At 42.1% G+C, this 25,784-nt stretch overlaps 1 pseudogene; it reads right to left on the bottom strand.

Annotated features, from left to right (window-relative positions):
* Positions 1-25,784, bottom strand: part of LOC138598709 (pro-neuregulin-2, membrane-bound isoform-like) — a 54,895-nt pseudogene that overhangs the window by 26,460 nt on the left and 2,651 nt on the right.

The raw sequence follows: 25,784 nt of genomic DNA, 5'->3' as shown, positions 1-25,784 counted from the left end.
CAGTAAGAACTGTAAACAACAAGCCTTAACGACAGTGAGTGGCTCTGTGGGCTGCAGGTGCATGTATGTGAGGAGGTTACAACCAGGGAACAGAAGACGAGGCAGAGCAGTGACCAGCGACACAGAGACCAGAGAGGCAGACAGAAAGAGAGAGGGAGGGGGAAGAGACAGGGGGAGCAACTACACGGTGATGACTGAGGGGAAAAGGGCAACTGAGCAACCAACTTACTTGCAGGACAGCTGGTTAATACCATGTATGAAGTAACAGTCTCCTCCGTTCACACAGTGCGCCTTCTCTGAGTCGTTGCAGCGCCTCGCATGACTCACACCTGGAGACGGGGTGGTGGTGGTCACTGCAAGGAGGTCAGTCAGACAGGAAACAGTGAAATAACAAGGTCTTCCAATGTTATGGCAGATATAATACTACATATCAAAGCACACTATGTCACATACCTCTCCGGCATCTTAAGTGAATTTGAAAAAGCTTAGTGTGACAAATGTATCTATTTTCAGGCAGGCTTCAGTCACTTCCCTGCACCAGCTGCAGCCCTCCAGCTCACAGCTGCTAGTTTTGTGAGTGTAAATTGCCTGGCCCAGTCAGCTACACCTCCTCCTCCACCCAAAACACACTCATATCTTCTTGCTTTCAAAATTGAAACTTGAAAACATGTAGGTATATTTAGACTAAAAAGAATTATATTTAGGCGAGACAAAATTTCAAAGCCTTAGAAATAGTCTGATACTGATACAAGAGCCGGATTACAGAGACTACGCTGACTCATTAGACACAATGTCGTGACACAGGCCGCTTAACACAACACAGTTTAACCACAGTCACCAGAGTGAGTTTGTGACTGCTTGTTTTCTGCATCTTTAATGTTCTCAGTGCCTAGATGCATCCTGCACAACATGTCTAACATGCAGTAAACCCAGTTAACCTTTTTTTTTAAACACAGTTATTTTGTATTTACTCTAAAAACAGGGTGGTCCAAATGTTTTGTCAGAACAACAGTGGACAGTGGACATTTTCTACTTTTCAAACATTTCCAATACCTAAACAAGAGTCTTGAGTTTTTACATCCAAGCAAAAGAGCACTTAGATTTCCAGGCTAAGTTGGGAAAAACTATGTTCTTCATGCAATGACCACACAATACAGAAACCTAACCCACAACAAAGGAAAACATGTAGCCTGTCACCAACAAACAACAAATCAAGGCCTACCTAATGCAGTAATATGCCATTTGGCCACACCTCACAGTTATCTAATCAACTTACCTAGCAGACATCAGACACTTAGATGGACTATATTGGATGAATCACAGAGACATACAGTATACCAACAATTGTTCAAATGTTAAACAGTTTGACTTAGTTCTTCTCCTAAATGTGTTAAAACCATTGAATGGTTTGCACAAGTAACACAGTGCTGTGAAGAATTTCACATATTGTTTTGACGTCCTTAACTGTCATTGAAAAGTTGAGCCAAAACAACAGAAACTGCCGATATCTTGTGTTGAACAGTAAACAAGTGTGATTTTGAGGACATTTGCATTGGCATGACAAATAGACAGACAGACAGAGACTGATGCGTAGTTGCTCACAGATCTGTACGCTGACTATACTCGTAGTGTTTTCTTGTCCTACTGAGTTTTCAGCCACGCAGGTGTAGTTGCCAGAGTCTTCCACGCGGACCCGACTGATCTGCACCTTTGAGTTTTTTCTTCAGGGAAAGGGAAAAAGAGGCAGAGACAGGGGAGGGAAAGACAAAGGGTGATAAGACAATGACAAGACAGTGTCAGATCAAATCACAGTGACCGGCCAGCAAAACAAATGAACTATTATTAAGTTCACACCAGAAACAGGCTCGACCTAATGACAGTATTAATGCAACAGATTACAAAAAAATGGCTCCGTACTCCCTTTGCTTTACAGTGAAGAGGTCTATGAGTCCAAAACAAGTGTTTGATTGCACTGTGTAACAGAACATAATGTTTGTTACTGTTGTGAGTTCTCAGTGGTCTTAGTTCGACCAATCGCAATGAATATCTTCATCTGACAGCTACATCCCTCCACCGTGGCTCAGCAGGGGGCGAAACGGGAATTTCAAGCTAAAAAGATTGCAGCTTTGTAAAATACCCACTTGGCTGGGCTTACACAGACTTCTTAAGTCTGATACGAGCATTGTCTGAACTTTACATCTCATTTATACACAGAGTGAAGAGATTTTGGCCCTCATCTCTTACAGTGTAGGTGTTTCAGGAAGGTATCACTTGTCGACTGGTACAGAGAGGAGGAAGGATAACAGACCATTGACTTTATGTGCATACAGGCATGTGGGAGTTGTGTAAGGGTGGACTTGAACAATTCTAAACCTACGGTTGGCTCTTTTAATGTCTGTGATGATGAATGAAATAAAACGGAGACAGTAGTGAAACAGGAAGTGAAAGCCAAATGTTCTACTTCTAGACACATTTTGGAAGTTGGGTGAATTTCCTTAAGTCACCAATACAGAGCTGCATGCCAGGAGCTATAGCAGTTTACAGCCAAGCGACAAACTCTGGTGCTGCAAAAAACTGCAGTTCCTCAAGTGGCCACTTGAGGCTCCAGAAAACAAGATATAACATTACAGCAGATGGGAAAATGCCCATTTTTACAGCAGAAATAAACATGTTTACAGCCTGGTACAAAAACAGTTTTGTTATAGATAGCTAATTTTATTGTTCAAGATAACTGTATGGGGTGTGAATTTTTTATATAACACACCTGTTTAAATTATATTAAGCCTTAAATCATAGGGGACAGCTCACAGACGCTGAACTTAACTTCACCTGTTTGTGTTGTTGGAGACTTTTGGAGATTTTTTCATTCAAAGTTTGGACAAATAATCTCTCTGTGGGATTTATGGAACTTTATGGCTGTGGAAGAAGTCTGAGCGCGCGCTTTCAGGTGAGTTAAATGCTAGTGTTATTGTATTGACATATTTTAACACTAAGTAGCAGGTATAATGTGCTCGCTTTAGCTGCTTGTTAGCCTGTTCTGTGTTCATCAAACATTTATTTAATCGTCAGCCAGTAAATAGGAGTCAGGAGTTGTTGGCTTTTCCCCGGAGAGATTACAGCGGACCGTAGTGATGAGCAGAGCGGTTATTTTAAGTTTCCCGTTACGTGTCGGCTCGCCGCTCTCTCACCGGGTGAGCGAGCAGCGAGTCCGCTACTTCTTTAGTCTGATAACTAAACACCTGCAGTCACCGACAGAATGTCTTCCTGGCAAAGTCAAACTAGCTCATTCATGATTTATACAGTCTATGGCTAATAACTGCTAGCTACACTGATGAGCATATAGCCTAGCTTCATAGCCGTAGCTGGCTGATTCATGCGGCCCGCCCATAGAGCTCAGCCAGAGGCTTCGGCCCGTTCGCGCTCTGCCTCTTTGCCTGCCATTGGATTACCCGGCTCTGGCATTTCCAATATTGCGACCCCCAGCGACGGCGCAATTCAGGCTTCAAAACGCGTCTTCAGAAAACAATGGGTGACATCGCGGAGACTATGTCCATTATTTAAACAGTCTATGGATGCAGCATGTGTTTGAGGCAGCATTCATCTGTCTGGATTTCAGGTTATTTGAAACCTCTTGGTGCAAACAAGTGTGGAGTGTTAATACTTAGAACAGTTAACTCCTGTTTAAAACTTGGACAGCTATAATCAACAGTTTTTAAATGCATACTTGAATTCATGCTATAAATGTTAAACGTCTGTTTTATCTCCTGTTTGTGTTTTCTGTGCGTTCATGATGTTTTATTCTTGATTTATATTTATCACTTGTTCTTACTTTTAAGATTCCTATTCAGGGGAGGATGTTGCAAATGAACTGCTGCTAAACGTGTGTACAGTACATTGGACATTGACCATACAACTGTCAGTGTTAGTGTAAACTAAACCAACATATCCATGAGACATACTCACTTATTGGTCTTTATTTTAAGGTCTCTGCCTTTCTGAAGCTCATGTCCATCTTTGTACCAGCGGAAGGAAGGGCTGGGATTCCCCGACGACTCGCACTTCAAGTACAGCTTGTCCCCTTCCATCAGAGACTGGCCTCGCATCAGCCGAAGCTTAGGGGCAGAGGCTGGACAGAGAGAGGAGGAGGACAAGATGAAGGGAGAGGGAAAAAACAAAGCTTTTATTATTTAAATTAACTACAGACCTTTAATTAATCTATCCATTTAATTGTGAGTGTGTGTCTTTGTGTATACTTGCGTGAGAGTGCGTGCGTGTTTATGTGTGCAGCTGATGAAAATTGGGTGCAAAACCTGAAGCATCAGGTCAGAGTTCATGTTCGTGCAGACGCACACACACGCACATTTACATTCACATTCACAAATACAAGCAAACACACTGGAAAGGCACTTGGGTTTGGTCTGAATCTTGAAAAGACAAACTGAAAGCTTATAGAGAAAAAATCTTTCCTCAGAAACTTTGTGCAGTACAGATTTTTAACAGGGAACAATGAGGGTGTATATGTATGTGTGAGTGTGCGTGTGTGCGTGCATGTGCTTCATCAGTCTCAGGAGAGTTTCACTCTCCCTCTTTTCTCCTCAAAAACTACAACAGACTGCATCACTGACAGACTGCATCACTGACAGCAGCACAGGAAGCACTCAGAAGTTAAAGCAAAGAGACAACTCAGCACCATCTAGTACCATTCACACACACACACACACACACAGCATATACACATATCGTGTTTAAGTGATAGGACACGCTTGATCAAAATGTGAGGCAACTGTTGTATAGACCTACAGCTAAAAAAGCACTGCTGCATGCTTCCATTTACTCCTCTTACTCACACACTGACTAGATACCAAAGATGTTGAGCTTCAACGAGACACTGTGGATCTATAGTCTGTGTACGTCTCCTAAACCATGTACATCTTAAACAATATAATAAATATTGCATGCCACACATCCCCTTAAAACATCATCACTCAATTTCAATGACTGTATATATAGATGGACGACGCGTCTCCATCTGCTCCCATTGTACGAAAGTGATGCCAAAATAGCCTCCATGACGGGTGCTGCCATCTTGTGATGGTGACGTCATTTGGAGTCTGTGCAGTAGAGATCGGCAGGTGAAGCGGCCGTAGCCACTTCCACTAATCAAAACACAACTCACAACTTACCGAAAAAACAACAAGAACCTTGCACATCGGCGTGTTTAACAGCAGAACAGCAGAACAGCTTCTGTGTTGGTCGAACATCGTTCCAAATTTGTCGCGCCAAGTTTAATAAACAGACTATGAAGACCTAACCACTGTTACATCTTCATTGTTTACTAACCCTGTCTGCGGCGTGTTTGTGAGGTCAGCAGTGACGCAGCAGGAAAGAGACCGAAAGGAGTATACTTCACTGGCAATGGGAAAGGACAATCTGCATCTTTAAGCGGGTCTTCCCAGGTCTGAAAAAGCCGCGTGAAGATGCTAAATTTAGGTGGGAAAGAGGTATGAGTGTGTTTTTGTTCGGACATCCAACCCAACAATCAGGTTAGAATTCTTCCTTTTCCGGAGCCAGAACATGGCAACAGAAACGAGTCACAACAGACCAAAGTATGGATGTGATTGGTTGATCCATACAGGTTGTTGTGAGTTAACTTTTATAAGAAACATCTCTTTCTGTAAATTGGCAGATGTGTTTGATTGACATGACAAACGTTAAACGAACTGCTCCTTGCATCATGTCGGCTGTCAGATATATCAGATGTATGAACCGCCCTCTAAAGAGAACACAGACAAGATGAAGAAAATGTCAGTTAAAGACGAGCCTGGAGATCTTTGGACTTGTTGTTGTTATTGTCAAAAGTTTCCATAAAATGACGTCAACCGAAAATGAATTTATATCATATAAAGAATTGTAGCCAAGCCTGATATATTGTATTCCTCCTGTCATTTGGTGATATTGACGAGACACGCTTATGCTCTGGTGCCTTGTTCCTTCATTATCTTGGACTCACACACTGTAGTTTATTTTGACTGAATCCCACATACACCTTTCTGCTGCTCTAAATACTCCAGAGCAGAAAAATAGGTATTAATCCGCCTCTAAAAATAGTCCTAAACCAATGCACTTTTAACTCCTGTTTGTGTAACATCTGCAGTGGCCAGCTAGTTCAGGAAAATCATCGAGCCATTTAAAAACAGAAACTATATATTATGACCCATTTATACATCATCAGTAGAAAACAATGTTTCCACAGAAAGGGTCAGGAAGTCACGAGGTAGTGAGAGAGGGAATAATGCATTGCTAGTTTTGGCCTTTGCATGGAATTTCTTCTCAGTAAGAAAAACATACATTAAAGCCAACCTTAATACATGAGAAGTTAATGAGGAAAGAGCACAAATTGTGCATGCAGGAAAAAGGAGAACCTCTATGAAGTACCATCCAAGCAGCCTGCAGTTATGTAAGTAGGATTTAGGTAGGATTTTTAGACTCACAACAGAACAAGCAGCACATCTTAAAAATCCAGTTCTCACACTTTGTGAGATTAAGTCTTGTCAAAGACTACACACGCTGTTGATGTATAATTCCACATCACACCAAAGTAAATCATCTCAACATCACCAGATGCTGTGTCTCTCTCCATGGCTCCTGGCGTGTAATGAGTTGTGCTGAAGAGCGTCACTGCATCATATATCTGTTGGAATAATTTGCCTGCTATTTTTGGAATATCTTGAAAATACTAAAATAGCCGACATTTATTTATTTGGTGGGGCTTAAGATGCCACAGTCCCAGTTACCTAGATCCACTGTTGAAATAAAAAAAAAATCATGAGAGAGGGGTGCTGCTGCTGCTCAGTTGGTGGAGCAGGCGACTCATGTACAGAGGGCAAGGTCCTCATCTCACTAATCTCTCACAGGAACGTGGATTTCCGGGAAGGCAAGTGTTGTGTTTGAACTACGCTTGTAGTCCGAGTAATATTGCCCAATCACGTATCAGCAGGCTGCGGGGTATGCAGGAAAAACAGTCCGTGAGGAGAGCAAAAGCAGGCGGAACGTAATCCACTGTAACGACATCCCTGCTCCCATCAGCGTGATCTGACGACGATTTAGCTTCTTATTAATCTCTATAAACAGACATCTGCATGCTAACAGCTAACAATCTGTTCTAGATCTAAAATTTAACTTGAGATGAATTCCCTTGACGCTGTGTCACGAATGCCGTTCAGCGTTCAGATTTCCCGACTTCCTCGAATGCATCAGATCGATCCGACTTATTTTTTACATTTCAGCAAAGGTAAGACCCGTTAATAACAAGTAAACCACAAGAAAACATTTTCTATTTCTGTAACAATGCAGCACGCGGAAAAGGAAGTCTTGACGGGAAGTCGATTATGGCTTACCGCCTGGCACGTTCACCGGTGTCACCAGAGGATATACCGTCTCAGACTACAGCCGATGGGATCCGAGATTGTCGTCGCACTGATTGCAGGCTCAACTCCTGGTGCATGTCATCCCACATTCTCTCCTCCCCATTTCCTGTCTATCTTCAACTATTCTGTCTAAAAAAGGCAAAAAGCCCCAAAATATATCTATTAAAAAAATCATCAGATTTTATCAGAGCTGCTGGTCAGATGATCCCCTCAGAAACCTCCTCCCTCAACCTTTTCCTACATGGGAGTAGGGGGAGCTTTCCAAAACCAAGGATTGAACACGCTCACTGAAAAGCCAGGATTTGAACTTCTCTTTCTCCCTTTTTTTTTCATTTCTTGTGCAGCTATTTGCATGTTGACAGCCAAGTACACCATGAATACCTTCCATGAGTGACTGTCTAAAAATGGTGCACCATTACCCCATATTTAAAGTAAATTGCTTCCCTTGCCTCTCTGTAAGGGCCTGGCTTTTCCAGCCGCCTCCGAGTGTTGCCGTTTAGAAGAGCTGCACTTTGTCGTCAGGTGCTGCTGCACAGCATGTCGTAAAAAATCTTTGGCGGATTACGCGATCCTTATACTGCGTTTTTTTATTTCTGGAATCTGCCACCAGCAGGTAACTGCTACAGGAGACCCCTGAAAATTCACACAATAAACGCTCTACTTATGGCAGGTCATGTTAATAGTAAATCCAACGAGTCGGGCCGTCTAAGGACAGTACAAACATCCTGTGTGTTGCTCACATTCAATACAAGGATGACTTCCCAGCATGCTTTATTATTTGACAGAATGCATGAAGTCATAACTCACTTGTTTGGTCTCTTTGCTCGGTCATGAAAAATAGTTGTTTACAGGGAAAGAAGCAGCTTTGTTGCTGTTTTCATCAAGCATTTTGCTCTGGATATTTTGCAGGAGACAATAAGGAAACCATGGGAACTGTAATCTAATAACAATGCTTCATGTGTGGAAAGCAGATGAGTTTTCATGGTGGGAGGGGCGACTTTAGGCCAGCTCCAGCTCTGCTGATTTGACATTTAGACTCACAATGACAAAATACCTCTGAGAAAAATAATCTTTGTTTATATTGCACTTTTCAAAAGCAACTTACTAAGTACTTCACAGTCAGTAAATACATTAAAAATAATCAACAGCAAATTAACGAGAAATGCCACCAAACAAAGAGAGAAACTAGTGAAAAAAATATCACAGCAGAGCCAAATGCAGACATGAAAAGTCTTCCAAAGGTACTGGTTTATCTTCCATTACAGAAAACACTTCAGCAAAAACGGCAATCGTTTCAAATTCTGGATGAGGCGCTACATAGTTACAGATAAACGACAGTTAGCATGTTTGTATTGTTTCACTGTAGCACAAGAAAAATGATAAATCAGAAACCAGTTAAAACCAGACAGACATGACGGTTGTGACTTCTCCGAAAGCAGGGAGTTCATTTAAAATATGTGTGGGAGACAGAGAGTGAGGTGTTAAAATGAAATATAGGTCTCTGCAATGTGGAATATTTCTCTACAGCTTGGCAAATCACACATACAAGTAGGAGGTTAATACAAGCAGGAGGAGAAAGAGACGACAGCCAGTGTGTCCATACATCTACGCTTAAATAACAGTCAAGCCGTCAGTCAATCTATTAATCAATCCTTCCCAGCTACCTCAAGTGGTCAATTCAATCACATTTGCAGGATCACAGCACAGCTCCTCTTTCTCAGAGACGTTCTCTTTGTGTGGCCGGAGCGCTGCCAGATGCCCACTCTGAAGGAATAAAATGAGTCTTTATGACAGGAATCGCTCTTGACGATTCCCAACCAAACGCTCGAACAGCCTGTGCTGTGCTGCAGGTTTTTAGAGCGGTGGGAGTCGTAGTCATGAAGATAATATGAGCACAACAGCAACATGTTTTCAATTTTAGAGAAAGAAAATTGTTACTGTTATTTGTTGCCAAATGATAGAAAATACTAAACTGTTGACACATCGTGCTATGAAACTCTGTTTAACACGCTACATATAATTTAACATGTTACCGTGGTATGTACATTTTGCCATGAAGCACATTCATCTAATAGAAATTACATTTTATAGAAGTAATGAAGAAACATTATAAATAAAAATATCTGCAAAATTGCGAAATGTTCTATTTTTTGGCAACATTTTTGAATTGTTTTCCCGTCAGCGCTCATTCTTGCAACAAAACATTTCCTAGAGGTTAAACTGAGGTCAAAATCTTGTATGTGGCTGATCGCATCAGGTCAATGTGCGCTTCTGTGGCCAATGTGTTACAAGGACTGTCCTTATGAGGCCGATGACAACGTGTTTGAAAGCAGGTGCGCGCTGCGGACGTAGGTGAGGACAGTCAGTCAGTTACTCAGTCAGTCACATACAGACCCATGTGTAGGGCTGACCCCACATATATAAATACATAAATATTTGACTCTATATTCAACCTAAAACAAAGTTTTCCTCTTTAAAGTGATAATCTCAAAGATTTTCATTGAAATAAATGTCTGTTAAGTCTCTATCTATTGCTGAATGAGGTAACACAATGGTGATTGACGAAAGCCTTTGCATTTGCAGTATTACAGACTGTGGGTCGGGTGCGATACGTGCATAAAAAATAACAAGCAGCGCCCAGTTAGTGACGCGTTTTCCATCAGCCAGCAGTGGTTGGTCTGCCAGAGATTGTAGGTGGAGCTACGTGTTTGCTCAGGTTGCGAGTAAACAGTAATCTACTATGGCTGAACAAACAAAGAAAAGATGGATGACTACAGATACAACTTCAAAAATAAGTGAAGATCCAAAGAAAAAGAAACAAACTCGACGCTCAGATGAAGGCAAACAGTCTAGAAGGGAAGCAACCATCAGCAAGGAAAATCAAGAGTTACAACCAGGAGCCAACCGTGGACGTCACACATGCAACACTGTCTGGATATCTGTGAAGTGTGCTTCCGCAATTATCATTTATCACCACAGGTGCCGCCAAAGAGAACGAAACTGAGATCTTTGAGATTATAACTTTAAGGTAAGCAAAGTGTTTTAGAGACCAAACCTCTTAATTGATTCAGAACGTAAACACCAATATGGGATGTCAACGTCATAACTAGTCACAACATAAATACCTCCCTATCACCTCACTGAGCACAAGGACATGATGCTTCCTTTAATGGAAAACATCGCTAATGAAAACACTCAAGAGAGAATGAGTACAAACAGCAGATAGACTTTTCAGTTAAGAGTGAGCAGTGGACTGTTTTTCTTTACCTCATATTTCTTCCTGTATGTTGGTTCAATGTCAGTACAACATGAGCTAACTGAAACGTGAAATGTATTGTTTATGTTTTGTGTAGTTAAAACATTAGCAAACTCTTACAAGAAGAGCCTTTCCTCTGAAGTCACAGCTCACCTTCAATTTATCAGCAATGTTTTGGCCAACAACAGAGCTTCCTCAAGCAAACACAAACAGGAAGCTAAATAATAAGTGAAAGCTTTATTACTTAATCAAATTTAGCTCTGTTGTACCTGCTGTAAATGGGTTGGTCTAATTAGGTGTTAAGATAATCCTTGAAACAAAATGATTTGCATTACAACAGAGAAAAACATTTTACCCTGCCGGCACAGATATCTGACTTGTTTTGGAGACGGATACGACTGCAGCAGCTGTGCTAACTGTCCAGCTTTTTTTGAAGGTGGAAATGAGGGGTGAAAGTCAGCCAAATGAATCTGGTTACCACTGAGCTCATCCCTCACTGGGACCATCTCCTCAGGCAACATGGAATTTTTTTTTCATCCTGGGAATGTTCGCTGAAAACCAGAAGGAAATTACCCTTCATGGATGTGACATCCGCATTACATGGATGTGACGGTGTCGGATTGATTGAATCACTGGAAATTCCCACTTCAATTTTAACTCATTTTTAATATCTGACATAAAACCTCGACTCAATTAAGGTATTTAAACATCCCTTTGAGTTTCAAAATAATGGATAATGTGAAATTGATCAAAGTAAAAAGGAGCAATAATGTTGGAAATTAATGTTCCTGTGTAATTGTGCGTTTTAATCAGACATCAGAATGATACTGAACTGAGATATATGATCAATAAAGATCTTCACTGATCTTATTTAAGATGTGGAAATTCATTTATGCCTGACAGGTAAATTATTTGTCCTTTCATTGCAGTTATTTATGGGTGTTATCGGCTGTAAAACACATAAACAACCAGCAGCGTGCTACTTTTGCTGCTTCGTGTTTCAGAACCAAAACACTGACACAGAGGAAGGTAGAACTCAGGGTTCTTCATCGTGGCTTAAAATCCCCCTCTCCATGCCAGAAACACATTAGCACCTCGAGTACATTAGGGTGTTGGACAGATGATGTTTTAAATAAGTAATTTAGGTGATATTTCCATCTCGCCTCACTGCATTAATTAGCAAAAGTACATGGGAAGCACAAGGACCCCACTACAGGGCAGATAATTAGAGTGTATGAAACATAAACAGACTTTCTTCATTATATAAAAACGCGAAAATGCCCTGGCGTTAATAAAACACAAAACAGGCCGATGTACCGATTTGACTTCATTTGGAAAATCATACGACTTTTTTTTTTTCTCCTGCAGACACTACAAAACCAAAAGCCTGCACAACAATTTTCCGTTATGGATAAAATGAGTGAGCGAGGGAGAGAGAGACTCTGAAGTGCATTTGCATGAACACAATTAGAGTAGATTCACACATCCCACACACCACAGGCACCAAGCAAGCCATAACAAGTCTAATTCTGCAGCTGCAGTTCACACACAGAGGTTTTCCACAGCATCGTGAACGCGTGTGCGTGTGTTAACGTGTGTGCCGGAGAGTTCCTACATGAGAACATGTGAGATACACGGATATACACGTGACCGTTTCACTGTCTGACAGATGCCAGTAAATGTCTGCGTGCGTAAATGTGTATTGAATTGCAGTGTATGTGTGTGAGTGTGTGTGCGCACTGTAAGTTGCTGATCCAAGCCTTCTGTATCACTGAGTGATGGGAGAATTCCTCAGTGAGAGCTCAGAGAGGTGGGGGTGCTGGGTGGGTGGTAGGGGAGCCACAAATGGACAGCAGCGTCTGGCCAATAGCCTGTGACCAGCCCTGCTCCACTAGCCAATCACACGTGACCAGCGCTCCCATCAGCCGTCCATCAAGAGGTCTTTCTTTCAAGGTCAGCTGATGCTCCCTCCCTCCTCTCCTCCCTCTCCTCCTCCTCCTCCTCCTCCTCCTCCTCGCTCTCTCTCTCTCTCTATCCAGCAAAGCAGGCATCAACAAAAATTGATCTAATTTCTTGCTAAGCATGATCCAATAACAGGGAGTGATATGAAAGCCAAACCAATTGGGCGTGTTAGCAGACCGGTATGGCACCCCGAGAAAACATGGTCAGCAACATGCCTGCACACATGGTTTGAACGTGCGTCTCTGCTGGTGCCTGTGAGCCAGCTGACAGCGTAGTGAGACAGTGAGAGAAGTATAGTACATTCATAAAATGTACAAAGACATGAGGAGAGGAAATTATATGTGTGTATGTATGCGTGTAAAGGAAGAATCTGCAAACCGGCATGTGCATGTTTGTGGCATTGAGTGTGTGTGTGTGTGTGTGTGTGTGTGTGTGTGTGTGTATGTGTGTGTGAGCGTGCCTGCAAGTGTGCTCATGTATAAAAGAGAGAGGCTCCTTCTATCTCACTCTCTGATCAGTGTGATTTCTGCAGCGCACAGCTGTCACCATGGAAACCAGGGAGGGAGCAGGAGATAGAGGAAGAGAGAGGGTGTAAGGCAGAAAGAAAGGGGAGAAACAGAATGAAAAAAGAGTTGCAGTGAGAGACAGTCAGACTGAACGAAAGAGGGAGGCAAAGGGAGAAAGGGTGAGAAATAAGTATTGGTTGTTGAACGATAGCAGCCTCAACAGGCCTTCATGCAGCATCACCCAGCTAACCTCTGCACAGCAGCAATACCAAGCTCTGGGCAACCCGTCCATGCATGTGTGTGTGTGTGTGTGTGTGTGTGTGTGTGTGCCTGTCACATCCACATTTTATATTTCAATTGGTTACAATGCGATCTATTTTTATTTTATTACACCCCTCAGATTGAAATAAAGTCAGGTGTTTTAAAGACACACACACACATACAGCAAAGCACATGCACAAAGAGAGAAATGTATGTGGTTAAGTGATAGATAGATAGATAGATAGATAGATAGATAGATAGATAGATAGATAGATAGGGAGGATGTGCATAGTTGATAATGAATAGTTAATGAAGGGCTTGCGGGCAGAACGGTGGGGAAAAGCTATTCTCTCTGTCTGTCCCACCTCCTTCTCCTCTTTTTCTTTCTGGGGGCTGGGAGTCATGCGCAAGTCATTCTCTGCCCCACCTGTCCTCAATCCATCTCTTTTCTATCCCTCTCTTTTCCTGCCCACCACCCTCCACCCCCCTAACACTTTCTATTCTTTCTCTCCTCTCTCACCTCTGTCTTTTTCCAATCCATCTATCTTCCCTCCCTTCTCACCTCAACCTCCTGTCTCGTTTTCATCCATCCTGCTCCCGTGCCTGTCCCTCCTCTTTCTCTTATCCTCCACCCCTCACCCCAGCATTTCTCACCTCTCATCGCACCCGTCAACCGTCCTCCCTCAACATGCACACACACCATTAACTGCAGGCCTGTAAAGAGGACTTACGGACACAACTCTCCTGATAAGAGGATTGAAACATTGATCACATCTTTCCTTCATGAGGAGCAAAAGGTCCTCCAGGAGAAAGATGTCCCAATGTCCCTTTCAGAGACCATTTAAATACGGTGAGATTGATTGCTTGTGGTGTACCACAGGGTTCTGTCCTTGGTCCCATTTTTTTCTAGCATTAATGTTGACACGCTCTTAATTTCAGCTTAACCTTAATATCAGAGACCTGCTGACAACTTTTAGGATATCAGTGAACTGTTTACACATTTTAATGGTCAAAACAAAATACAGATTATTCATTATGGGGAAAAAGGGCAAGAACCAAACATCAACAACAACAAGCAACATGATGAGACACAAGGCTCTCTGCACTCCTCCGTACCAGTCACAACTACGGCGTTACCATAGCAACCCCTAGTACGACCGCAATTCAAGCTAGCTCAAACGATCTAATACAAATCTGCTCAATGAGGCATTTCACGGCAATAAACCATCTCAAGAGTGTTTTTAGTTTATATTCGATTATATGTACCTGACACATGTTCTCCACACATTCAATCACCAGAGTAATGTTCTATCAGGATAAGTTCCTTCTCCTCGGTGCACTGTGCTTCGATGGCCGCCATTGTTCAGAATTTTTTTTTTAGGCCAGAGAGATCACATGACCCAAAATCTGGGCTGTGATCTAATTCTGTATGTTGACCAAAAGAGGTCGTTGCCGATATCTGACATTTCCAGAACAGAGGAGGTTGACCTTTTTCAAATCAAAGTGTACAGTCAGCATTGAACATTGACGTTGTCTGTTGATGTTGATGTAAAAGTTGATACGTGTATCAGCTCCTTAAGAAACGAGATTACAGCATGTATCTCTTGGGACAACTTATCATACTTCTGGTTTACACTAATTACAGTTGCTGCACAACATAGAGGAGCCTTTTCTATGTACTGATCAAACCTCCACAATTGGTTTGAAAACTGATCCTGAAAACTGAGCATGCACTAATTTCCCATTGGCCTTGATCTACAGAATTTGTTTAAGATGCTGAGATCTCAGGAGCAGCGCCATCAATATCTGTCCAACTGAGCAATGAACAGTCAAGACAAGACAGGTTAAAAACACATCCTCAAGTTTGTCAAGTGTGTCTCAGTGATGGCTGGGCTGATACAGGGTTTTGTAACCTACAGAAGATATGTCATTAATATTCAAGATCCTGCCTAACTATGAAAACAAAGTTGTGTCTTTCGAGCTCTGCTATATGTACAAAATCAAGTGCAAGTTGCAAGTTACGCTGGTAAGATACTATTGAAATTAGTACAGACAACAATGTACCATACATATTCTCTAATATCTAAACTTCATTATATGGACACTATTCTCAAAACTGATTGGCTGAGCTTGATGGTCCTCCATGGAGTAAAGATTTTACTATCTGACATCAAAGGGGAAATTTTAGGAATGACATTTTTTTGCAAAGTATGTGTGCCAGCTTTGCATCTAAGAGTTACAGCACAAGACATGTATACCCTTTTTGACTGTATTTTCTGTTAATGCATGATTGCTTAGCAAAATGTTGACTAGACACAGAAAACAGTAAGCAGTGCAACATAAAAGGCTCACCTGAATGTAAATACTTAGTACACTGTAAGTGCTATTAAGCCTGACACACTATTTTTCTTTCTTCTTACTGAGGCAGAAATTTCTCTATTACTTCTGTAAGAATTAAATAAATTACATTTAAGATGTGTAAAAAGAAATGTTACTGTCTCTCTTAGCTCTTTGTTTGTCTGGCACTGCTGTATCGAAGTCCCACTGGATTTCCATATCCACTAAAATGCACACTGCACTGACAATGGTTTATTGAGGATTAAATCTGTACTTGGCAACTTTGCCGGTTGGCAGCGCCATATAGCATTGAGAGGAAGCGGGGTTTTTTTACATTTGAAGTTGATTTCCCAGAAACCCTGTAACGTAACCTCCATAAACTTATCACTGCGTGCTCCTTTATCAGCCAGTCAGCCTGTGATGCTTTATATCAAAGAGACAAGAGCGACTAAAGATGTATTTTGAATGAGTCCAACTTTCACTGCTTGGAATGCTCATTTACTGCTGCTGGTGAGACTGTTTGTATGTCAGTTTGGTTATTTTGACACACAGTGAATGTTTGGAATATAAAAATAGAGGGATGTGGTTTAGGCTGACAAGATATATTTTCACAAACAAATCTAGATCTGGTCTAAAATTTGCTAAAGAAGAAAGACATTATTTGACTGTTAAGAAAAATAGGCGAATACAATTTTTAGCTTTTGTAAAAAAAATTAAAACAAGCTGCTTTTTAGAAATTATTTATAAAAGTCAGAGCCATGTAGGGAACAAGAGAACGGATGATGCGCTAACGCAGCCCTTACACCTCTATTTTAAAACATGATTATAATTACACATAACATTGTGATGACTCCTCATAAATACTAATCATCAATTAAGTCAAAGTGAGCAGGCACATGCTAATATTTAAAGCTGAAATGTATGCAGTGGTGCCCAGGTGACACAAGGCGGCTAAATGGATGACACTAATAAGGACGGACATTAGACCTTAGTGGATGAGGTTAATGAAGGCACTGACATCCTGGACCAGTTAGAAGAAGGACGACATCTCTGAAAACAGATGAAGACACCTAATGCCCAAATCTCCTTAAAAAAAATTATAAATACAGTTTTTAAAAACCTACATCTTCTGTAGGAATAGTTGGGCTGTGTATAGACAGCCACAGGAAGTGAAGGAAAATTGTGAAGTGTTTAGAGACGATTTATGGCATCCATCAGTGCTTGGGGTGCTGTGACTGCCGCAGCCTGTGTGCCATCAGCAAATAAGATGAGCTACTAAACACAACTGACCATGTCAATTTAAAGGCAGAAAATAACATGAATGAATGTATGGAAAAGCAGGGGCACGGCGTCCAGTGGTAAGAGTGCTGCATGTTTGTGTTATATCCACAACTCAATTTATTCCGGTCTATGCACGAGTGGCAGCCTGTTGCAGTCGTAACACTCCTGTTAAGAGTGCTGTAACTCCCAATAATCTACATGTGCAATACTTACCTTTATTTATTAATGTGCAATATCACTTCACTTCATCTCACTTCTTAACATGTGCAATACTTCTTTACTTATCTTATTAGTTCTGTATATATTTTTGGCTGACCGCCGGGGTCAGCCCTACACACAGGACTGACTAAGTAACTGACTGAATGACTGACTGAGTGACGGTACTTTCAGAGCCGTAGAGAGAGAGAGTTGCGATATCGCAATGGCAGATCATGGAGCATATTGGACCTCCACTGACGCGACTCTCTGTCTATACGGCTCTGGATACTTTGCTCGGGGAGTAGGCGGGGCTGCTCCTACGCTGCTCGTCCGCTGTCCTCACCTACGTCCGCAGCGCGCACCTGCTTTCAAACATATTTTCATCGTCCTCACAAGGACAGTCCTTGTGACACATTGCCCACTGTCCTGATGCGGTCAGCCACATACTAGGTTTTGACCTAGTCTTGTTTTAGGATACACTTTTTTACTTGTGTTCCACTTTGCTGCTGTAACACTGTAAATTTCCCCGTTGTGGTACGAATTACGGATTATCGGATAATAATCCAAGGAAGGATTATTTTATGCAGAATTAACAATTTTTCAAGATTTTCTCTTTAGCTTTTTTATTTTGTTGAAATCTCTGGTCAATTTGTCATACATGTATCAACAAGTTAGGAGATAAATAAAAGCTTGGCAGAGAATGAGACAGACAGGTGAGGCTCATCAGACAGACATGTGAGACGAACAGGAGTCGCATCTATTCGAAACATGATACATCACATTATATTTTAATAACCCATGAAGACGCAGACAGATAACCCTGGTGATGAGCTGCCTATCTAACTACAAGTGTGAGATGTGGGGGCCATTAGAAGCCATGTGGTAGGGTAGGTAGTATCGGCTTGGGGTTAGAGTTACCCTAACCTTCACCCCCATCTCCCTTGCTCTCTCTTCTCTTCTTCCCTCATGAAAGTCAGGGAAGAGAGGGGTTCGGCGGGGGTGAGTGCTAGCATTGAACAGGGCACCTCACCCTGGCTCTGCCTTCCCCGTCTTCTTTCTAACACACCCTCTCTACAAAGTCTTCTCTCTGTATGTTTCTCTTTTGTGTTTTAAAACATTATTGTAGTATCGGATTCGGCGTTGTCAATACCTGGAGATCACATGACGGAGCCTGGGTCGGCTGGCAGTGGCAATGCTGCTTGGGTTGCAGTGACAAGTAAGAGTCATGTGGTAGGTTAATTATAAGTGTTGGGATTAGGGCACAAAGGGAGGTGCTTCTTCACTGAGCGCTTATCCTTACCATTAGGGCACAAGTAACTTGTGTTTTATTCCAAACATAAGCTTGTATGTTTTGGACAGAGTCAACAGCAGCTTTAAATATACTCCTTCATATGGATATTGTTTTTCCTATTTGGCTTCAAATGTGGATTGGCTATAGAAATTATAAAACATCAGTTTTTTTTCTTTTCCAAGCATGAATAAGGACATAAAGTGTGTCGTGCATACTCTTCCCGCTGCATCAATAACTGAAAGTCTGTTCCTGTGAATTAGTTGAAAATAAGGAAAATACAAACTAAACCAGCCATAGGTTTACAGAAGTAATTTGTCTTGCTGATGACTAATTAGGGGACTGCTTTTTGTTTTACTGCGGAGCCGAACATACAACAAGAAAGTTATCTTTGATGCTGCACTCATAAAGCAGATGTTGGTGATACAGCGACAGCGCAGCTCCACATCTACAGCACTCCCCCTTGTTGCAGGTATAAATCAGACACAAAATCCATCCTGGGAGTTGTTGGAATTGTAGCATCACTGGCCAAAACAACAAACTTCAACATATCAAGCAAGCTGACAAGGAAAGCTAAAATAGCGTTTCATAAGATTCATAAAAGGTACTGCCAAATTCTTTTCAATTAAATAGAAGAACGTTCTTTAAAAAGAAGTAAACGTCCACTACTCAAAAAAAGTGCTATTTCTGTGTGGTCAAAGTTACAGAGGCATAAAAAGATGCAGGCAAACATAAAATATAGACATGATGTACCACAGGCCTATAATAGTTCCAAGACAACATCTAGAGAGGCAGAGGGGAGACGATGGAAGACAGATGAACATACTCCACCTGCCACCATCAAAGATCACCACAACAAAGAGAGAGATAAAGATAGCCCACCTCTCTGAGCTGCACACAGCCTGATACAGAACCGAAGGAATGCTTTAACACTTTTCCTGCAGAGCATATATGCACAGTTTCAGAGATGCTCTTCTTCCTGTTCGCTTGAAAGTGGACAAGAGCTGCATCTGTGTTGTACTGAGCATCACCTCTGATAAAACACCTTGGATCTTTTACCTCTTTCCCGCCTAAATTTAGCATGTTGATGCCCAAGAGGAGAGGTGCCAGGCCAGTGTTGGGACACTCATGAGCCCCTAGTAGAATGCCCCTCAGTTAGAGTTCTGTCAAGAGGACTGAAGGGTCGCTTTTGCAACTGAGTATCTGAGGGGAAGGTGTTAACTGTGCCTATCCAGCCTTCTTATACCCCTTTGCCACTTAAATTTAATGTGTTGACGAAGGTTTTTTAGACCCTGGAGACCTGCTTATAAATGCCGATTGTCTCCATTCCCATTGCCAGTGAAGTATACTCCTTTCGGTCTCTTTTCTGCTGCGTCACCGTCTGACGACACAATCGCGCCAGCAACAGGGTTAGTAAACAGTGAAGTTGTTACGGTGGTTAGGTCTTTATTGTATCTATTACTCATTCAGTCTGTGTATCAAACTCGGCGCCGACAAATTTGCAACGATGTTCAAGCGCTGCTCGGACGGAGACGGGCGGAATTTGTAGCTGAGGAGGAGTCGCAGACGGAGCATAGCATCATGCCGGAGAGGGGGCGGAGATTAGCATGTCGACGAGAGTTTTTGTGTTCCCATCAATGCCGATCAGAGCCGACTACTGCAGAGTCATTTGACCCGGGTCTGAATGCTGATTATAGCCTTTCCTATCCAAAAAAGCTGGATGTAAGTGGGTCTTAGCGCGTTTTTGACCAGTGGAAAAACAGCTTTAGAGACAGCATATCTTGCTAATGAAATGTCACAATGAGTGACAATTGAAAATGCCATTTTATAACTTTATTAATATCAGGCCTTTACTGACTCCATGCCAAACGCTTACAGTCATGCACAGCAGGACTACTTAAGGAGAAGAATGCCAACGGTTGCAACGGCTTTCCAAGAAAGGAGTAGGACGCCTCCGATTTATCAAAACATGTCACTTTAAGTGTATTATCTGGAATACCAAGAGACAAGTTCTTGGCATAAATATTTCTAATCATTTAATTTTGAATTTGATGTCTTATCCCTTTTTGTGGCAAAATAATACGGACAGAAAAACAGAGAGAGCATGTGCCAAACCACCCCATCTGAAACTGGCACTCTGCTGGTGCAGTGGGAAGTGTGTGCAGCCACAGCCACATTCGCGTGTGGTTGGTGTGTGCTGTACATCTGCATGTGTGTTCTTGGGTGTTAGCGGGGTCACACAAAGACCACTCTCATTCACAAACTGAGCCATGTGCTGCTGTGCTGGTCCCTTTAAGAGGCATGTGTCAGAGTTTTTTACTAAGGCTGACTGCTGGAAAAGGTGAGCGCTGATACATTATTCATAGGCAAGGACACACACACACACACATGCACTGTACCACACAGGCTTCACAACTGAAGGACATGCTCATAAGTAAGGCAGACGTGAGTTTGCTGAGCCACAGAGAAGTAAACTAATGCAACTAGTTGATCAGTATAATGTCAGAATAATGCCAGAAGACATAAACAAGCAAAACAGGTTCTATACATCCCCTCTCTATACACAGTCACTCACACACACACACACACACACATATATATATATATATACACACACACACACACACACACACACACACAGGCAACAGAGGGGAGAAAACCTCAGCCTCCTCAGCCTTCTGTTATTCAGTGTGCATAATTTATAGCAGCCCCAGATCTCCCTGCTAATGACAGCACACTGGGGCATCTGCAGCACAGCAGCAACAGCAACAGCTAACTGGCATAGCTCTCTCTCTCTATGTGTGTGTGCGCGTGTGTTTGCGGAGGTATAATGCTCTGTTGAGACAAGGACAGTGAGAGAGACAGAAGAGAAGGAGACACACAGAGGATGTCTGAAATAGACACAGATAATGCAACAAAGAGGGGAAACGGATGAGACAGACAAGTGAGACCTCTCGCAACACACACACATTAACACACACGCGCACACGGTCTCGTCTATTAACTGATTCGTAGATGCATTTATATTAACATATAGTATGAACATTAGTTTTCACTGCGTTCACTCTGTCTTTAGATGATGCCTGTTGATTAAAGAATCACAAAGTATGGTTCCCAGCACAAGCAGCGGTGTAAGCGTGTTCATGTGCACCAAGGAGCCTCAAATTCACGACACAAGCTCTGCTCTCTCATCTCTGGCTAATAGACTTAAAGGTGTTAGCACCAAGAAAGAAAGAGCTTCAATTCACCGGGATTGGTTTCACAAGTTGTTCAAGGGTGTGGCCTTGGATGTGTTTCCTGTTGCAAGGATTGTTTTGACATGCTGCCCCAGAGTAAAAATCTCCTAATACTGGGATTTGGAGATCAATGCAACAGTGGTTCTTCCCTCCAGCTGCTGAACGCACTGATGTGAGTCTAAGCTGCGAGACAGCGGTGCAGGTTAGCCCGGAGAAAAAGATACAGCTGCTGATAAGGCATAGACATACATGCAAACAGTCTCTGCAGAGGTCAGGCTGTCAACATTCTCATGTGGAGGTAAAGAGGAAATCATCTGCACTGATTTAACTTATTCTCTAGTTTAATCTGCACTGACACTTTGTACACACATTGATTAACACTTACACATAACATATTCAGCATGAACTCACACTTATATACATATAGATATATTGCAAGCCTAAAAAAATCGTAACTGTCAGTTTGGTTTATCACTTGAGAGTTGTGAGCAATCTGAGATCATACACACCTTGTTCTAAATGGTTACTTTAAAGGAGAAAAGGAAGATACGAAGGCAAACATACTTTACTTTTCTTTTAAAGCGTGACATTTCATGATTGATACCACTCTCATGTTTGTGTGTTACAGTAAGAACAGAGCAGAGGCCATGATGTGGTAGCTCATGATAAGACAGTGACTCTGATTTATTAATTAGTGTGTTTAATCTGTACATGAGCAGAACCTACTTCTGGATGGATAACTCATTCACCCAGTACTGTATAACAGCTCCAGCTGTCGCTCTGGTTGTCAGAGAACAGGTGTTGGTTTTGATCTCTGAAAAAGCAAAAAAGTTACCAAACTTAAATGTATAATAAATATAGAAAAATAAAATATAGACTTATACAAATATAATATAAATCCTCACTTATGGGCCTCTATACATGTGTGTTGGTGAGTGTGTGTGCAGACCCTTGTGAGACCCCTCCCTCTGCATCTATTCTGTTATTTTGCTCTGCATGGGACGTTTTCAGGAGGAGTGCTGTTGTGGTTCCCTGAGCCAATCACAGCGTATAGGTGAGTGTGAGAGTGGTTCAAATTAGCAACTGGGCCCCATTCAGGGGAAAGAGCGATGCAGAGTTGGCCTTTTTCTGTTGGGCAGGTAAGTGCCTCAGACCGGGTATGACAATATGACAAGCTAATCGGCGGTTAGCATGCTAGCGCAAAGCTAACAGGCGGTTAGCATGCTAGCGCAAAAGTAACCGGCGCTTAGAATGCTAGCGCAACGGTATACGTGATTCTGTCGGTATTAACTCGGCGGGGTGGGCGTGTGAGATAGTGAGAGTGAGCTTCTAGTGACGAAGAGCCCAGGAGGAGGGGCCCAGTTTGAATGTGTTGTTGACAAAATATCTTCAGAGGACCAAAGCACGGTTGCTAATCCAACTCCCCGTTCAGCCACATAGTGTTGTCTTCTGTATCTTCTCTTTTTATTAGTTAAATAAAAGACAAAGTCCGTCAGTTAGCGAGCTTCATGGGAGATGGTACAGGCGTATTTTTATGATTTGATCTAACTGCCCTACATGATTAGGTTGCCTCTAATCAGGGCTAAGGCATACAATTGATATCAATCCTCCAATTCATAATTTCTAATGTGCATACATCCCAAAATGTTAATTTTTTCCTGTAATAGTGAGAAGTAAACCATTACTTAAACCATGGTTGTATAATGCAGAATAGCAGTAAATACATTTTAGACATTATATGTACAGTAAATCCAGCTCTGAATTTGGTGTTCTTGCTCTAATTAAGGAGAAAAAAAGGCAGTGGCTATTATTAGAAGTTTTACAGTATGCATGATTGCGGCATCTATTTGTAATCTCAAAGCTAAAGATCTCTCCCTCTCCTCTCTTCCCCTCCTTTCTCTCTCTCTTCCTCTCCTCCTCTGTGCGGCTGACTGACAGGAGGGCAGGCAGAAGCTGAACCACACACTCCAGCTACAGTCAGCTACAGCATGAAGACGGAGACAGAAAGAGGGGAGAGAGCCAGCGCGTGAGATTTGAGGTATGCAGCACTAGATACAGCATCAGTGACAGGAGAATGTTTGGGCATCAGATAAAGCTATTTTAGGAAGAAACTGTCAATGTCTCTCAAAGGCATGCCAACAGCAACGATCAGAGAAGACCTACATTACGCTTCAGACTGCCTGGGATGTAAGATGGGATTTGTTTTGTACTTTTTAAAAGAGGAGTATGAGCCCATCACGTACTTTGGTGTTTCCACTGACTTCAGCAGAAAAGGAGTAGTGAGGAAAAGGAGGTTAAGGCCATTTGAGGTCAGTGGAGACATGCATGTGTCTTTATGTTGTCCATGCAACACCTAGGTCACATATTTACTCAGCCTCTGTAGCCTTGATTATTAGTGAGGCCGTTTGTTGCTCGATCTGATGCAAGTTTTCCTCATCAAGCTAGTTTCTGTGCTGTGGTCAGTCGTTTGGGTAAACCCCACTTCTCCCTGACTGCTCTCACAATTTAATCAACAGTGGCTCTGCTTCTGGAAAGGTGTTCTTTTATTTTTTACAGTGCCAAATTGATTTACGGTCTCATAACTTCTCACACTGCGAGGGGTCGGAGCTTCAAACGCTGCACTACTGTAGCTCGCTGTAAATGTCAACACTCCCCGGCAGAAAGTCTGAATCAAACCATGTGACGGTAACGCAACAACCAGACGTTTTAATTAGCTAATCATGTGGCGTCTTCATATTCATGTAGCCCCAAAATATAATGTTGCAGGTAGTCATGAAACAGCATACATACTAAACAATGTAGCTATGATGGAGCACTCCTTCAATGTTTACATGTTTTTACTGTTTTCAGTGTCCTGCTCACATTTTGAAGCAATAAAGTAAAACTGACTAATTGAATCGTGTAAGCAAAGTTGTGATGTTTTACCATAATCACAATAAATGGTAATGCAGTATTGTAGGAATGCTCACTTTAAGGTTTTCATCAATATATTTATATGCCATGAAGTAGACTGAGAACTGGAATATAAGGTTTCCTATCCCAGCTAGCAGGGAGCGTCCCCATCACACTGGCTAACATTACCGACAAGTTCTAATTACGTTTGAAAGGAAACGTTTTAATCTGATATCCAAAGAACGTTTTAAGGATGTTTATCATTTCATATAAAGTTCTTGTAACGTTAAAACTTAAAAACTTTAACGTCAACACTCTGAAGATATGTTCAGGATGTTATTGAGGCCTGGGATGTCGGAACGCCTTTTATAAAACATTTGCTCGATGTTACATCAAAACAAAGGTAGAACATGCTCACTGCAACATGCTGAGGAGCTTTTCCGGATGTTGGTACGGCCTGAACTATCAGAACATGATTTATAAAACCTTCCTGAAATGTGATTTGAACATTCTCACTGCAGCTTTCTGAACATGTTTTCAGAGAACGTTCTCCTGCTATTATAAGGAATATTCTGGGAACCAAATAAAAACGTCCCGCTCAAAACATTACCAGAACATCGCACGTAACACTCTCAGAACGTTGCTCGGAAGCTGCTTCCCTTGTCAGACCAACAGTGTAAACACAAAACTGTCTAAATTGTCTCTGAAATGTTCAGCTTGTCACAACCTGCCCAACCCAAACACATATTTTTACAGTCCAAAAGCTGAACCAGATATTGGTAACTGGAGCCAGAGCATCATTATGCTGTAAGTGTTTCAACAGAAGTTAGAAGGGGTGAGGACAGAAGTGGGTGTTTGGCTGTGGTTGGCCAGCTCTGTTGAGGCTTTTAGTTCTGGATTGGTTGTGCTGAGGGTGTGTGTCTGCCGACACGCCCCTTACCACAACCTATCTTTAAGCTGCAGTAACTTCTGTCTCCTCTAATGGACATCTCCAGCCGGCTCGCTGGCCAGGAGTCCTGCTCGGCCGTAGCTCATTCACTGGCTTACCCTGACAATACTGCATCCACCCAATGAAAAGTGGCAGCGCAGCCGGTGAGTTTGCTACAGCAGCTTTGAGACCTGGCCAATAATCAGTTGTAG

The sequence above is a fragment of the Semicossyphus pulcher genome, unplaced genomic scaffold (assembly GCF_022749685.1).
Source record: "Semicossyphus pulcher isolate SPU_LCO1_2020_fin unplaced genomic scaffold, fSemPul1.0.p SCAF_2, whole genome shotgun sequence".
Taxonomy (NCBI): domain Eukaryota; kingdom Metazoa; phylum Chordata; class Actinopteri; order Labriformes; family Labridae; genus Semicossyphus; species Semicossyphus pulcher.
The sequence above is the reverse complement of the archived record's forward strand: the minus strand, read 5'-3'. Positions and strand labels throughout refer to the sequence as shown.